This window comes from Bubalus bubalis, chromosome 1 (genome assembly GCF_019923935.1).
Source record: "Bubalus bubalis isolate 160015118507 breed Murrah chromosome 1, NDDB_SH_1, whole genome shotgun sequence".
NCBI classification, from domain to species: domain Eukaryota; kingdom Metazoa; phylum Chordata; class Mammalia; order Artiodactyla; family Bovidae; genus Bubalus; species Bubalus bubalis.
The window spans coordinates 88,757,097-88,773,034 of NC_059157.1; the positions used below are offsets into that span (position 1 = coordinate 88,757,097).

Genomic DNA, 15,938 nt, shown 5'->3' on the forward strand with positions numbered 1-15,938 from the left:
GCAGAAAGTGAAGAGGAACTAAAAAGCCTCTTGATGAAAGTGAAAGTGGAGAGTGAAAAAGTTGGCTTAAAGCTCAACATTCAGAAAATGAAGATCATGGCATCCGGTCCCACCACTTCATGGGAAATAGATGGGGAAACAGTGGAAACAGTGTCAGACTTTATTTTTCTGGGCTCCAAAATCACTGCAGATGGTGACTGCAGCCATGAAATTAAAAGACACTTACTCCTTGGAAGGAAAGTTATGACCAACCTAGATAGCATATTGAAAAGCAGAGACATTACTTTGCCAACAAAGGTCTGTCTAGTCAAGGCTATGGTTTTTCGTGTGGTCATGTATGGATGTGAGAGTTGGACTGTGAAGAAGGCTGAGAGCCAAAGAATTGATGCTTTTGAACTGTGGTGTTGGAGAAGACTGTTGAGAGTCCCTTGGACTGCAAGGAGATCCAACCAGTCCATTCTGAAGGAGATCAGCCCTGGGATTTCTTTGGAAGGAATGATGCTAAAGCTGAAACTCTAGTACTTTGGCCACCTCATGCAAAGAGTTGACTCATTGGAAAAGACTCTGATGCTGGGAGGGATTGGGGGCAGGAGGAGAAGGGGACGACAGAGGATGAGATGGCTGGATGGCATCACCGACTCGATGGACGTGAGTCTGAGTGAACTCCGGGAGTTGTTGATGGACAGGGAGGCCTGGCATGCTACAGTTCATGGGGTTGCAAAGAGTCGGACACGACTGAGCGACTGAACTGAACTGACTGATGATGCTTAGAAGTGGAATGAATGGAGAAAGTCTCTGTTTATTTAGGCATTAATGTACTCTTGCTTTCCACATCAGTCCTCAGAGGAGAAGTGGGGAAAGAGTGAGTCAAATTAATCATGCTGAAGGCAAGTCACAGGCTAGGTCCAATTTAATGTCTATACTTGATAGATAATATCATGGCCACACTAGTCAACTTTTAGGTGAATTCAGACTTTAATGAATTTCAGGATCAGAAGATTTCTGAGAAGTATTAAGGCTGAAAAAAAAAAAAAAAAAAACTCCTACTGAACTGAAGAAAATAAAGCCAAAGAATCCTAACTTCCAGGAACTGAAGGAACCTCAGCCCCAATTCCAGAAAAGACTCTGAAATAATTCTTACCCACAGGTGAATATCTACCAATTCTAAAAAAAACTCCTCTTTCTAGAGGAAAGCATTCTACTGTGTTCTTTAATGAGTACAAATTATGAGGATTTTCCTTTGAAAACCTGAATCCCAACTACTTTAGCAGAGTTCATGGATGGGTGATCATCCTGGTATGATTCAGAGACAAGACCCATATAAGAACACACAACCTCCTGACATTATTAGAAATGTACCCAGAAAATTAAATTGAAGGGAACATTTTTCAGCTTTTGAACTCTTCTTTCCCTCCAAAGTGATATGTTATTTTGCTTGAAAACATGTCAGAAATATAAGAACCAACCCACTGATTAGTTTCTGCCATCATGCTTCTGAGATAGTTGAGGATCAAATGAGCCATTAGATGAAAAAGTGCTTGAGAATCTCAGCTGTTAAAATGTGAGTGATTATTTCAATGACTCTGACCCTGACAAGCTATACTTCGTTAGGCTATCAATTAAAACTCACTAGGTCTCAGTGGCTTCATGAGAAAATGGGGAGGTTGGATTAATTGATATTTAAGATTGTTTTTGGTTCTAACATTCTATGATTTCAAGATGTTTGATTTTCAGTTAATTCAAGTCTGTTTACAAAAAAGCTGATCATCCCAAAGATATTCCTGAAATTGGGTCTTAAAATCATGGGTCTGGAAATATTTGTTCAGTAGGTATTTCTTTTAAAAAATAATTCCTGTTCTCTTATAACCTGGGTTATTTAGGGTAGACCTTCAGAGTCCTGTATACTCTTCTACTTCAAAAGAGGGCCAAACTTTTCTGGTGAAGAAGTTCCAATTATACACCAAACATAATCAGAAGGATCTGGCAGGATATATTGCCTATACTGTCCAGAATTTTCACATTTTATGCTGGTTTGGGAGCTTGGTTTTTGTTAAGTATTTTCCAACATCTCATCGCTCTTAATTGAACCCTGAAGGCTTTTCTTGGCAGTTGATCTCAGCCTTCACTAAGTCTGAGAAGGCCCCTCAATGTGGGCAGAAGCAGTGTACTGTTAAGAGTCCTTGATTTCTCTCTCAAGGTTCTGCTTAGGCAAACAGAGACCAACTCCTGCTGCTTGATTGATGCCCAGGCAAGATTTTCCAAGATAGAGATTGCTGGTGCATAGGGTTTAAAACAAACCCCCAGTGGTTGCCAGGGGATGTGGTTTTGAGACTGGAGGTTATATATTCACATCTCCCTATTCCTCTTGGAGTCACTTCTTCTGTTTTCTAGAGGGTAAAGGGAGTTGGCTAACAAAATTGAGCAAATTCGTGATTGATGGCGCTTTCCCTCTCTTGAAATTCATTACTATTTCTTAAGGTCTGCAAGTCAATGGTTTGAAAGCTCTTCAAAAGTCTGAATGGTGACAAAGTTTAGTTTCTGCTATCTTTGTGCTTTTCTCATGTAAGGCTAGACATGGTTTTTAATTTTTATATTTTTTCAACTTTAAAAAATATAAAGCAGCTTTAAAAGGTTACTTTTCATTTATAGTTATTACAAAATATTGGCTATATTCCCATATTGTATAATACATCCTTGAGCCTTTCTTTCACCCAATAGTTTATACTTCCCACTCCCCAGTCTCTGTACTGCCCCTTCCACTTCCTGCTGGTAACCACTGGTTTGCTCTCTCTATAAATTTGAAAACAAATTTATAGGAAGAAGTGTTGCTTTGTATAATTGTTCATATCAAGGTAAGGTAGTGGCACTAATGAATTTGGATTGTGTTATTGGCTAAAAACCGAGACGTAGCCTAAATTACAGTGAAGGAAAGAATGACCCCAGCACTCTTTACTGTCATGAAGGATATTGATGTTTGATGAAATGATTTTGAATTCTATCAAAGCAGCCTTATCACTAACAAATAATAAAGTGTCACAGGAGAAGAGGAAAGGCTGGAGGTGATCTCTGGGTTCTCTATTGCAATTAAGTTAGTCTGCATACAAGCGAGTGACATGACTGTGTCCATAGTTTACTAGACAAGGCTTCCACTATATGCAGCTCATGGTCAGCAGGGCCAAGGCCGGCCTGATCTCTTATACCCAGTGAGGGCTGCGGTATAAAGAAGTTTATACATTTGGAAGAAAGAAATCACCAAATGTATATAAGTGATCAAAAATTTATTTTATTTTGAACTTTTATAAAAATAACCCACTCATAGAAAATCAGATATTAGAAGACCAGAAAAAAATCATGCAAATTCCTACTACCCGTTGACAACCAACAGTAACAGTCTATTTCTAGCAATCTCTTTTCCTAAGCATTTTCAATCATGATTGTGATGATGTTGTATATAAAATTTTGTATTTGCCTTTTCTCATTTAGTACTTTATTCTCCCCCTCTCCCCAGCTTTACTGAGGTATAATTGACATAGAATGTTGTGTAACAGTGTAAAATGGGATGGTTTGATATACATTATATATTTTCATTTTTTTCATTTGATTAAGTTCCTTTGTAGAACTTGACAATAGAAATATAAAGCTGATCACTGAATAGACACTATTTTAGGTCCTCTTTAATTTACAATGCCTCAAGATTTCCTAGTATGCTGATATTCATAATTATCATTTTAGTGGGCATCACATTCCATCAGTTGTTGTACCATAGTTGAATCATTCCCCTACCATCCAAAGTCCTAGATGTTTCCTGATTTTCCATTTCTTGTCAGTATAAATAATGGTAGGATGAGTATGTTATTCTACGGCCATTCCACCCTGAATGCGCCCAATCTCATCTGATCTTGAATGAGTATGTTAGTACATATATATTTTTTCCTTCTTGTGAATCATTTTCTTAGGATAAATTCCCAAAGGTGAGATTCCTGGTACAAATGTCATGGGCACTTTTTTTGATTCCTGATACACAGTCAGACTACTTTCTAAAATCAACAACAGAAGGTTCCAAACTTGCAAATTAAACCATTCCACCACAATTTCATTACCCGGTCCAGTATTCTTGAACTTCCCTGGTGGCTCAGATGGTAAAGAATCCACCTGCAATGTGAGAGGCCTGGGTTCGATCCCTGGGTTGGGAAGAGCCCCTGGAGGAGGGCATGGCAATCCACTCCAGTATACTTGCCTGGAAAAAACCCAATGGATGAGGAGCCTCGTGGGCTACAGTGCATGGGGTCGCCAAGAGTCAGACATGACTGTGAGACTAAGCACAGCACAACACCACAATTTCATGAGGAGTGAATATTAGGACTTTATTTCTTAGCATTTATTGAGTAGCATTTATTTTGCTCTACATGGTACACAGTGTATAAATTACTTCTTATAATTTCAGCATGTGTCATTTGTTTTTATTCAAGCATTTTTCCACGTTATATACAATCTCATTGTTACCATAACTGAAATTTTAAATAATGGCTACATAAATGTGAACTGTGAATGGCTACATAACTGTGATCCTAAAGGAAATCAGTCCTGAATATTCATTGGAAGGACTTATGCTAAAGCTGAAACTCCAATACTTTGGCCACCTGGTGGGGAAAACTGACTCATTTGAAAAGACCCTGAGGCTGGGAAAGATTGAGGGCAGGAGGAGAAGGCAACAACAGAGGATGGTTGGATGGCAACACTGACTTGATGGACATGAGTTTGAGCAAGCTCCGGGAGCTGGTGATGGACAGGGAAGACTGGCGTGATGCAGTCCATGGGGTCGCAAAGAGTGGGACACGACTGAGCAACTGAACTGAACTGACTGAACTGTGCATGTAACATGAATATAACTGTAGTTTGTTCAACATTTATTTACTGATATGTCAGTCATTTTCAAATTCTCACTGTTGCAAATTACAAGAACATCTTTGAGGTATAAATGTATTCTCTAAAAAATTGTCATTTTTTTTCCTGTATGAGAGATACTCAGCATGTCAGTCCTTCTTCAAGTCATCATTGAGCAACAGAACTTTAAAGAACATCAGAAATTATCTCAACCAGCTTGCTCACTTTGTAAAAGAAACATGAATGTTGCTGTGAAAAAGAATTTTTTCTTTCCTTTCTTGCTTTAATTCTCTTTAAGATGACTGTATCTGTGCCCTAAAGGAAGCAGAGATGGGAAGTTAGATACTCCTTGCAGCTACAAAGGACATCTTTCAGGTGACAGTCTTTGGCTACCCAGTCCATGATGAAAATCACGTGGGTGACTGCTGACATATCCAATATGCATTGTTCTGAGCCAGTCTGGTTTGAGAGTCCTTACAGTACTCCCTACACCATTGTCTCTTTCCCACTGGGCATGCTTCTCCTTCACACACTTTCCATCCATCTCCCTCTTGTGTGATGAGCTATTGAGTCACAGAGCAGGAACAAAAACCTGGTGTCCTTATTCCTAACTCAGTGATGAAACATGAGGGACAAATGGGGAATGTTACTCTGGTGTTGATTTATCTGCTGGCCAAATACATTTTTGAGAGATTAAATCAGAATTTTGCTGTTTGTTTTCAATTTTAAACTGACTGATTTTCTTCTGTCTTTAGCTTTCATTATCTTCCTGATTACAATAAGAAGTCTCCAAGTTGAGTCTTTTGGCTAACCTTGAGAAATCTTGTTGTTCTCCATTGCTTCATCTTTTTTCGCTTTCTTTGTGTCAACATTCCCTTTCTTTCATATTTGTTCCTCCTCTCTGAAGTATTCTTTTGATGTAACCAATAAATGATTATGGGGCAGAAAAAGTACTGCTTCACTTTTTTTTCCCCCCTGATTTTTGGGTAATGCAAAAAGAAAATTTAAAAAAATGGGAGCCAGGTGACTTACTTTTGAATCTAAGTTCTAGGACTTGTCATGTGTATTGCTATAACCTTAAGTAAGTTATAACAATCTGTCTATACCTCAGTTTTCTTACCTATAAGACTGGCCTAATATTATAACTTCCCTCATAGAGTTGTTTGAGGATTAAATAAGACAAGTAAATCATAAAGGTTCCATAAAAAAATGTTTGTTGTTATTTACTGAATCAGAATAAGAAAAAAAAAAGGGCTATAGACTCTAGTTTTTAAGTGCAAGTATACCCTGAAATTGCCAACATCCGCTGGATCATGGAAAAAGCAAGCGAGTTCCAGAAAAACATCTATTTCTGCTTTATTGACTATGCCAAAGCCTTTGACTGTGTGAATCACAATAAACTGTGGAAAATTCTTCAAGAGATGGAAATACCAGACCACCTGACCTGCCTCTTGAGAAATTTGTATGCAGGTCAGGAAGCAACAGTTGGAACTGGACATGGAACAACAGACTGGTTCCAAATAGGAAAAGGAGTTCGTCAAGGCTGTATATTGTCACCCTGTTTATTTAACTTATATGCAGAGTACATCATGAGAAACGCTGGACTGGAGGAACACAAGCTGGAATCAAGATTGCTGGGAGAAATATCAATAACCTCAGATATGCAGATGATACCACCCTTATGGCAGAAAGTGAAGAGGAACTCAAAAACCTCTTGATGAAAGCAAAAGTGGAGAGTGAAAAAGTTGGCTTAACATTCAGAAAATGAAGATCATGGCATCCGGTCCCATCACTTCATGGGAAATAGATGGGGAAACAGTGGAAACAGTGTCAGACTTTATTTTTTTGGGCTCCAAAATCACTACAGATGGTGACTGCAGCCATGAAGTTAAAAGATGCTTACTCCTTGGAAGGAAAGTTATGACCAACCTAGATAGCATATTCAAAAGCAGAGACATTACTTTGCCAACAAAGGTCCATCTAGTCAAGGCTATGGTTTTTCCAGTGGTCATGTATGGATGTGAGAGTTGGACTGTGAAGAAGGCTGAGAGCCAAAGAATTGATGCTTTTGAACTGTGGTGTTGGAGAAGACTGTTGAGAGTCCCTTGGACTGCAAGGAGATCCAACCAGTCCATTCTGAAGGAGATCAGCCCTGGGATTTCTTTGGAAGGAATGATGCTAAAGCTGAAACTCCGGTACTTTGGCCACCTCATGCGAAGAGTTGACTCATTGGAAAAGACTCTGATGCTGGGAGGGATTGGGGGCAGGAGGAGAAGGGGATGACAGAGGATGAGATGGCTGGATGGCATCACCGACTCGATGGACGTGAGTCTGAGTGAACTCCGGGAGTTGGTGATGGACAGGGAGGCCTGGTGTGCTGCGATTCATGGGGTCGCAAAGAGTTGGACATGACTGAGCGACTGATCTGATCTGATCTGATCTGATACCCTGAAAATTAAGCTGACCAATCTTTCTTATTTAGTATTTTAGTTGAATTATTTTAAACAAGGTATTTGAATTTTTTGAATGCAGTATCTCATCTAATCCTCAAAGCAACCTAACTATATGAATGAATTATCCTTAGTGTGTGGATGAGGAAAATAATCTTACAGAGATTACATACCTTGTCCAAGGTCATCTAGAGAATGCCCAAACAGGCTTTCTAGCCAATTTGGGCTATATATACCTCTTTTCAACAACTAGCCTATAGTAGTTATATCAGAGGAAAAGTAATTTAGAGTTAAAAGGCAGAAATCTTAGGAAATGAAACTGTGAATACCTTGGGTTTCTAAGAGAGGAGAGAAAGGTGCTTAAAATACCAAGAATAAAATGCCCATGTTAACAAGTGACTAAGTAACTAATGTTTGGAGAAGGCAATGGCACCCCACTCCAGTACTCTTGCCTGGAAAATCCCATGGATGGAGGCGCCTGGTAGGCTGCAGTCCATGGGGTCGCTAAGAGTTGGACAGGACTGAGTGACTTCACTTTCATTTTCATTTTCATGCATTGGAGAAGGCAATGGCAACCCACTCCAGTGTTCTTGCCTTGAGAATCCCAGGGACGGGGGAGCCTGGTGGGCTGCCGTCTCTGGGGTCACACAGAGTCGGATACAACAGAAGCGACTTAGCAGCAGCAGCAGCCGCAAGTAACTAACGTTACCTACGTGACATGTGGCATCAAAGTCATTTTTCCCAGGATGAGTCACCAACAGTGGTTGGGGGGATCATGCTTAACATTCCTGGGCAGTTTAAAAGGACAGACAATAGTAAATAACAGGAAATAATAAAATAACTTGAAATGTTAAAAAATATTATACACAAAGTCATGATGCAAAAGAATAATTTTCCTTCTTTCTGTGGGGAGCTTCCCAACCCAGGAATTGAACCCAGATCTCTGGCACTGCAGGCAGATTCTTTGCCAAATGAGCCACCAGGGAAGTCCAAGAATACTGGAGTGGGTATGCTATCCCTTCTCCAGAGGATCTTCCTGACCCAGAAATCAGACCCGGGTCTCCTGAATTGCAGGCAGATTCTTTACCAGCTGATCTACCAGGGAAGCCCAATAGTTTTCCTAATAATCCTCGAATAAAGTTTTAACCTTTAAGAAAGACTAGTATTTCCTCCTCAATTAAACCACACAGTTTCTGATTATAAGAGGTCCCATGTCCAAATGCTTCATCTGGCATTCTTCTCTCTTTGTCCTTGTTTAGTTGCTGTCATGTTTGACTCTGCAATCCCATGGACTGCAGCACTCCAGGCTTCCCTGCCTTTCACGATCTCCTGAAATTTGCTCACACTCATGTCCATTGAGTCAGTGATGCCATCTAACCACCTCATTCTCTGTTGCCCCCTTCTCCTTCTGTCTTACCTCTAAGAAATTGAAAACTAGGCATATTCTCTAGAAACTGGGGATAATCGTTCTTAATATCGCTTTTGTCTTCCTGTGGATTAGAGCTTGCAAATGTTGTCTGTTGCCCTCTCATGCCTTTCTCCCATAGCCCTGCCCTTGCCTTCTGTTCATCTCCCCCATCCTCTGAATAAGGGACACAGGTAAGGACTGAATGATAACTGTGACAGAATTTAACGGTCGTTAGGCCCAAACCTTCCTCAGCCCATATTCTTTTACTGTTGTATCAGATGAGCTGAAAGGGAGTACTAAAAATGATCCAAGGAGTTTCCATGGCCATGGAGCCTGCATGTCCAATTTCAAAATCAGAATTAATGTTAAACTGATACATTGCTTGAGGGTTAAAAGTTGTTGTTGTTGTTTTTTTTCCCCTGAAAAACTACGCTAGAACATTGATTCCTAACTTAAAGGTCCTTGACTTCCTCCCTCCCAGATATCTATGAAGAATAGGGATGTATGTTATTAACAGTGTGGTTTTTTTTTTTTTTTAATTCAGAAATAATATATTCACCAAAGGCTAAAAATTTAAGTTTCTTTGTATTTTGTTATAAGTGGTTGTGTCAGTTCCTAATCAGGAGTTCTAACTAAAAATTTTGTCTTAGATGCTAAAGGTGCAAAACTAATGAGCCATTCACGATGTTTGTTTCATGGATTCAGCTACCACCTATACTCTTAGGACTACAAACCCTTATTTTTTAAAGTTAATCTTTCTCTCTCTCTCAACTTCAAAATCAAATATCCAACTCCCTTACACCTATAGACTGCCAGATGTTGTACTGTACTGTAACTGTAAGTCACTTCAGTCGTGTCCGACTCTGTGCGACCCCAGAGATGGCAGCCCACCAGGCTCCCCCGTCCCTGGGATTCTCCAGGCAAGAACACTGGAGTGGTGCCGGGGTCCAGCCCCGGTGGATCCAGGGAATTTGAAGCGGGGATGGCGTCGGCGAGGTTCAGGAAACAACTGCTTAATTAAACGTTAATTAAGGATATAAAGAGTAATAGAATAAGAACAGCTCAGTGAGGAAATTCAGTGGAGAAAAGAGGCTGAAATAAGGATAGCTCAGTGAGGAAATTCAGTGGAGAAAAGAGGCTGAATAATTCAACCAGAAGGTGAGAGAAAGAATGACATGGGGAGACCAAGTTTCGGTGAACAAGGCCCGCACTTTATTTTCCAAAGTAGTTTTTATACCTTAAGTTATGCATAGAGGATAATGGGGGAAGGGGTAGAGTCATGCAGTAAGCCAGGCTTTCTTCCTGCAAACTTATCATATGCAAAAGTTTACGTGATTTGCATCATCTTCTGGCCCAGAGGCCTGTTAACATTTTAAGACCCTTTCTTCAGAAAACTTATTTTTCTCTAAAGGTGATTGGTCAGGAGCCACCCTCCAAAAGCATTAGATAAAGTTGCATTCCTATAGGGCAAAGGTGTGGTGGGCTATAACAAGAAAAAGAATTAACTCAAGGGTCCAAGGTTACAAACACTGCGAGGGACACAGCAGGTAAGGGATATGGAGACTTAGCAGCAAACATTGGCCCAACAAGTGAAAAACCCTTCATCAATACAATTTCTAATCAATCTTTTAACTGCTCAAAGGAATCTGTATTTAGACAGTTTAGAACATCTCATGCCTCTCACAGTTGGGAGGCTCTGAACAATCACATGTGGCCGGAAAAACCTATTCAGGCAGGCTAGAGGATTTCCAAAGGAGTTTGTAGGTTGCAACACTGTCACACCCAGGAATTATTAACTGGAGCTGTAAGCTAACTCTTTTTTCAGAGAGAGGTAGTGGGGGACAGGCCCCCGTAAAGTCAGAGGTGTAGGTGAAAGCACAAAGCAGAAAGTAGGCAGACTGTGGTTTTGGGGGTAGATGCTCGAGAATTTCCAGGGGGACTCCTGAGGCTTGATCCCGCCTTTGCGTATGCCGAGCCTCCTTCCTCATGACCTTTGCCATGGGCGGAGCTCCTGCTCCCGGCAGTGATAGAATTCTAGATAAGCTATTCCAGATCCTGAAAGATGATGCTGTGGAAAGTGCTGCACTCAATATGCAATATGCACTCAATATGCAATATGCCAGCTCCCGGCAGAGTGGGTTGCCATTTCCTTCTCCAATGCATGAAAGTGAAAAGTGAAAGTGAAGTCGCTCAGTCGTGTCTGACTCTCAGCGACCCCATGGACTGCAGCCCACCAGGCTCCTCTGTCCATGGGAGTTTCCAGGCAAGAGTACTGGAATGGGGTGCCATTGCCTTCTCCGAGATGTTGTACTGTTGCTTCAAACTAAACTCATCTCTCTCCTCATTCCCAGCCTCCTCTTGACTTCCCTATTTTCATGAACCCATCACCCTCTTAACCATCACTAAGAAAGACAGTAGAGAATCACTTTCTTCATAGCAGCACTATTTACAATAATCAAGACATGGAAGCAACCTAAATGTCCATCAATAAAGGAATGAATACAGAAGATGTGGTACCTATATACAATGGAATATTACTCAACCATAAAAAGGAAAAAATTGCATCATTTGTAGATTCCAGGATGGACCTAGAGAGTATCATACAGAGTAAAGTAAGTCAGAAAGAATAAAAAAAATTGTATATTAATGTACATATGTGGAATTTACAAAAATGGTATAGATGATCTTATTTGCAAAGCAGAAATAGAGACACAGACATAGAGAACAAACACATGAATACCAAGGGGAAAAGGAAATATATAGATGAATTGGGAGATTGGGATTGACATATATACACTACAGTGTATAAAATCAGAGAAGGCAATGGCCCCACTCCAGTACTCTTGCCTGGAAAATCCCATGGACGGAGGAGCCTGGTAGGCTGCAGTCCATGGGGTCGCTAGGAGTCAGACACGACTGAGTGACTTCATTTCACTTTTCACTTTCATGCATTGGAGAAGGAAATGGCAACCCACTCCAGTGTTCTTGCCTGGAGAATCCCAGGGACGGGGGAGCCTGGTGGGCTGCCACCTATGGGGTTGCACAGAGTCGGACACGACTGAAGCATAGCATAGCATGTATAAAATAGATAACTAATGAGAACCTACTGCATAGCACTGGGAGCTCTACTTAGTGTACGGTGGTGAAGTGAATGAAAAGAAAGTTCAAAAGGGAGGGGATTTATGGACATGTATGGCATATTAATTCTGCTGTACAGTAGAATTAACTAACAGAACATTGGAAAGCAACTATACACCAATAAATATTATTTTTTAAAAAAACAATCACTCTTACTTTCTTCATCTCTCTCTTTTTCCAAATGCAGCCATTTAATTCCATCATTTCATTTATTTTAGAAATATCACTCAGTCACAGTTGATAGTATCATTTAAAAAGTCCAAAATTGTCTCCTTTCTTCTCCTCTGTAAAGTACATTCAATCCATAGCCATTACAGATCTGATTACAGTATTTCGGTTTTTAAAATCTGTTCAGTATCACCCAGAGAACAAATCCAAATCTCAAGCAAGCATGCAAGGCCTTTTAATATGAGGCCTCAGTCGAACACACTATCTCATCTGATGGTATTTCTGATCCATAGCTTCTAACCACCTATGGAAATACCCACACACTCTCTGGTCCCGTCACTGTCCTCTGCCAGCACTGCTCTTCCCCTCCTACTTTGTCTTGTTAATCTCTACTCATTTATCTTTATTTATTATTTTTTTAAATATAAATTTATTTATTTTAATTGGAGGTTAATTACTTTACAATATTGTATTGGTTTTGCCATACTGCAACATGAATCCAGCTCTTGCCACCTATCTTTAGCTTTTATTTCAAATGTAACTGCTCATTCCTTTTCATTGTACCCCATGGTATAATTTTCTTCATGTAATCATCCATTTGTTCATACATTCATCCATTTATTTATTTATCCAAATATTTGTTGGGAGTCTTGTATGTATTCTAGCTAATAATACAGCAGAGAATAATGCAAAGTCCTTACCTCATAGTTTTTTTTTATACATTCTAGTATGAAATAAATAAATAAAGGTTGATATAGTGTGATTCAGGTAGTGACAGTATCAGAAACAGAAATCGAACAGTTTGAGAGGAAAGAAGGTGACAGAGGTTGGGGAGAGTAGCTACATTCAGTCAAGAGATCAGGAAAGGTTTCTATAAGGAGGTGAGAGTTGAATAGATATTTTAATAAAGTGCAAGAGTCATACTGGTGAAGTTCTAAAGGGTGGTGTATAGGCCATGAGAGAAATAAGAATCAAGAATAAAGTCTAGGCTCAAGACAAGGGCATCTGGGTAAATGACAACATCATTTCCTGGGATGAAGAATATTAAAAGAGCACAAGATAGGCAGAGGATATATTTATTACACACATTTATTTACAGATTTATCTCTCTCATTAGTTTATAGATTCCTCGAATATAGGTTCTATGTTTTCTTTGACTTTGGATGAAATAAAATGGGCAAAATATTTTAAAACAGGGAGAATTGTTCATGGGTATGGCTCAATAAAAGGCCACTAAGTGGCAAAAATGTTGGAGAAGGCAATGGCACCCCACTCCAGTACTGTTGCCCGGAAAATCCCATGGACGGAGGAGCCTGGAAGGCTGCAGTCCATGGGGTCGCTGAGGGTCAGACATGACTGAGCGACTTCACTTTCACTTTTCACTTTCATGCATTGGAGAAGGAAATGGCAACCCACGCCAGTGTTCTTGCCTGGAGAATCCCAGGGACAGCGGAGCCTAGTGGGCTGCCATCTATGGGGTCGCACAGAGTCGGACATGACTAAAGTGACTTAGCAGCAGCAGCATAAGCGGCAGAAATGTTAGGGACCTCTTTGCTAAAGTATTTCTACAGTGGTGTCTAGCTCTCTAATTGTATTGCATTTAAGTCTAAAAATTTTAAGATGAGCATTACCCAGGAGTTGAAAATCAAATACTTACTACCAATGGGTATTCAGAATAATATTCCATGTACAAAACATTATCTTTTTCACTAGAAGCTTTCAAGTTAAAAATAACATCTTCAATATGATGTAGAAAAAAATGAATAGAATGGCAAAAAATGTTAACTGAAATATAGTTAATAATATCTAAGTCCTGAAGTGAAACTTAAAACTCAATGCCACCTGTTTTTGATTACTTATATGAGCTCTCTCTTTTCCAAACATTCATCACACAGATCACTTATCACATACTAAAGAGCCAGCCCAAGGGTATAGGAAGAACAGAGGGAATGGGAAGATAGGCTACAGCCCATTTCTACCACTTAGTTTATTGGAAACCATTATGAGCTCTCAGAACCTGATTTTTGTTGACTGAAATGGGAGCAAACACGTCGGCTCCACCCATCTCATAAGGTTAGCCAAGTGGCTTCATGGACTAAAAAGCTTTTTGTAAACAATAAAACTTCATTCACAAAGTGATTCCTTTTCAGTTCAGTTCAGTTCAGTTCAGTTGCTCAGTCATGTCTGACTCTTTGCGACCCCATGAACCGCAGCATGCTAGGCCTCCCTGTCCATCACCAGCTCCCGAAGTCCACCCAAACCCATGTCCATTGAGTCAGTGATGCCATGCAACCATCTCATCCTCTGTCATCCCCTTCCCTTCCTGCCCTCAATCTTTCTCAGCATCAGGATCTTTTCAAATGAGTCAACTCTTCGCATCAGGTGGCCAAAGTACTGGAGCTTCCGCTTCAACATCAGTCCCACCAGTGAACACCCAGGACTGATCTCCTTTAGGATGGACTGGTTGGATCTCCTTGCAGTCCAAGGGACTCTCAAGAGTCTTCTCCAACACCACAGTTCAAAAGCATCAATTCTTTGGCACTCAGCTTTCTTTATAGTCCAACTCTCACATCCATACATGACCACTGGAAAAACCACAACCATGACTAGATGGACCTTTGTTGACAAAGTAATGTCTCTGCTTTTTAATATGCTGTCTAGGCTTTTATTTATGATATATTAGTATTTGCCTCTTTTCCAGGTACTACAAGGCCTACAAACATTAATAAAACACAATCCCTATTCCCTAAGAGCTTAACCTATGGTGGGAAAATAGGAACATAATCAAGGAACAAGAGAGATGGACAGCAAGATGCAGGTGTTACTACTGCCAGTGTTGCTTACATTGTAATGATTGGTGTACACATTCATTTCCCAAAGAGGCAGTAAATTCCTAAGTGGTAGAGACCATGTCTTGAATAATATTCTTGTACTTCACTATTGACAGAAGTTCAGTCCAGTTGAAGTTGGGACCTCAAAATTATTAATAGCTAAATGAATGCATCCAAACAAGGAGCTGAGCCAAGGAATCATCACTATAAATATAAACATAATATAAATCTCCTACTCCATATACACAGTTCCCTTGCTCTGCCCTGTGTCTCCCTGCTTTTGGACTTTGGAATGTCCACTTTATAGAAGTAAATTAGTTTTTTTGGGGGGGGGCGGGGAGGGGGCTGGATTCCTTAACCTTGGTGTCAGGATTGCTCTTTCATAAATATTTCTGAAGACATTCTTGAAAGATACGCACACCTAAATTTTCTTAAGACAAGTATATTTCCTATAAATGTTTTGCAAAGTTAGTTCAATCTCTTGAAATTTGTAGAAAAATAGTTTGGGGGCATAGTTCTCCTTATTCACTGATTTTGGTATCTTTTATAATAGCTTATTATAGATATTTTAGTGACTGCTTGTAGTAAAATTCCCTAGCACCCAGAGGGGTCATCACGAAGGTTACATCCCGACACCTCCAGCTTAAACTGGTCAATTGCAGTGAGGTTATTACAGATGAAGGAAGCAGCTGCAAAATGACACACTTTTCTCGGAAACTTGGTTTCTATGGTCTTAATCCAAACTTGCTATCTCTTCTGAATACACACTTTTGTGCAATGATGTTTTTCCTGAGTGCATCCCAAACACAAAGTGCCAATTTTAAGTATGACTCAGCATGAGTATTTAATTTGCCTGACTTCACAGAATAAATGGCTTATGACCTTGTAAAATACAGGAAATGACCATTTGATCATGAGTGGTATGTAATTATCTTTTCATGCCCCTTAGAGGTGATGGTATTCAGTAGATATTTCGTCAAATAAGTGTAATTAACTGGATTTTTCAGAGCATATGAATTTTGTTGTTGGAACATGTTGATTTGGACATGGGAAACATGA

At 39.9% G+C, this 15,938-nt stretch overlaps 1 long non-coding RNA gene across 1 annotated transcript in view; it reads left to right on the forward strand.

Annotated features, from left to right (window-relative positions):
• The first annotated feature begins 682 nt into the window (after positions 1-682).
• Positions 683-15,938, forward strand: part of LOC123333171 — a 31,734-nt gene continuing 16,478 nt past the window's right edge. Inside the window, exon 1 of the long non-coding RNA XR_006550331.2 lies at positions 683-1,147. This is a non-coding gene — a long non-coding RNA (uncharacterized LOC123333171). The remainder of the gene's footprint in view (positions 1,148-15,938) is intronic.